The sequence below is a fragment of the Microtus ochrogaster genome, chromosome 7 (assembly GCF_000317375.1).
Source record: "Microtus ochrogaster isolate Prairie Vole_2 chromosome 7, MicOch1.0, whole genome shotgun sequence".
NCBI lineage: Eukaryota > Metazoa > Chordata > Mammalia > Rodentia > Cricetidae > Microtus > Microtus ochrogaster.
This window is the reverse complement of record NC_022014.1, coordinates 23658846-23660441: the sequence shown is the minus strand read 5'-3', so window position 1 is coordinate 23660441 and position 1596 is coordinate 23658846.

Here is a 1596-nt window from a genome sequence, read left to right as displayed (position 1 = left end):
AGGCTCCAAAACCACAGAGAAACCCTGTCTCGAAAAAACCAAAAAAAACCCAAACAAACAAACAAAAGTTCTTGCATACACCACTGTCTTGAAAGGTATCCCTTATGTTTTCTTCTAGAAGTTTCAGTGCTTCAGGTTGTAAATTAAGGTCTTTGATCCTCTTTGAATTGGTTTTCAAAATATTTACAAATTGTCAAGCACAACTATCAGTACTGTGATCTAAGGAAGCAGCGTCATTTTATTTTGTCATTCCAAGTGTTCTCCTTCTAACAGATGTTTATAAAGAACCCACTATGTCAAAAGCAAACAGGGTGAGATGTAATAACAATGAGTAAACGAGCCAGATCCCTGGCCTCAGGAGCCCGCAGCTAGCATTTTGTTGAACTGGGCAAGTGGGAGTCATTCAGAGGATAGAACAAGAATGGTGGATACAGAGACGGGTGATCCAAAGGACCAGTAGCCTGGGGAGGAGCAGACTACATACCGAGGTAGACTTGTTGCATCCTGATATCCAAGGAGCCGTCAGAACCTCACTCAGTACCTTTCCACCCAAGACTGCATCCTTTCCAGCTTCTTCCAGGCTGTGCCTAGCAACTACCACAAGCTCACTTTGTGAGTTAGATGCATAGGCCGCCTTCTCTAGCTAGCCCACCCTGTAGACACTCTACACACATGCAGTTAATCACCAAGTTTAGAATGGCTAACACATCCATCTTTTTTTCCATCTCTGCTATCTCGTCCTCATTTGAATAACCATCAATTCCGCCCTGGATGACAATGGCAGCCTTATAGATATTCTCCTCACAGTCTGTGATTGTTAGAAAGTCAATCTGTCATGTCTTTCCCTGCCTGAGACTATCCAGTGGCCTGTGTGTTTGTGAATGCCTGTGTGTCAGGAACGGGATACTCAGAACCTTGCATGTGTTCTGCCACTGAGATGTATCCCTATTGTCCTTTCTTTTTTATTTTAAACACTTATTGAATTTGTTGTGTGACAGTTTCATGTGTGTATACAGCCTATGTAGCTTCCTCTTTAAGATAAAGGCAAAACTCATCAAATGGCCTATAGACTCCAGGAGCCTCCCTTTGCCTTTCTTCACACACGGTCCTATCTGCTTTACTCTTTGTACAGCTCTCTCGGGTTTATTCGTTATTTAATGCTTCTTTCTTTCTCTCCCCTAGTACTGGGATGGCTCTTCTCCAGCTTTCCATGCCCTCCATCTCTCCAGCGTCTCCTGATACGATTGAGATTCGATGATGTTAATAACTGGGCTGGGGTCGTAGCTTAGTTGGTAGAGTTCTTGCTTAGCACACACTAAGTCCTAGACTCCATCCTGAGCACTGCCCGATTGCACAGAACAGGCAAGGTATTAACAGGCCTATAAGCCCAGCACTTGAAAAATGCAGGTGGCAGGGTCAGAAGGTCAGGGCAACTCCATCTCTCAAGTTTGAAGCCTGTCTGGATTATAAAAGACCCCATACCAGCACTCGGGAGGCAGAGGCAGGCGAATCTCTGTGAGTTCGAGACCAGCCTGGTCTACAAGAGCTAGTTCCAGGACAGGCTCCAAAACCACAGAGAAACCCTGTCTCGAAAAA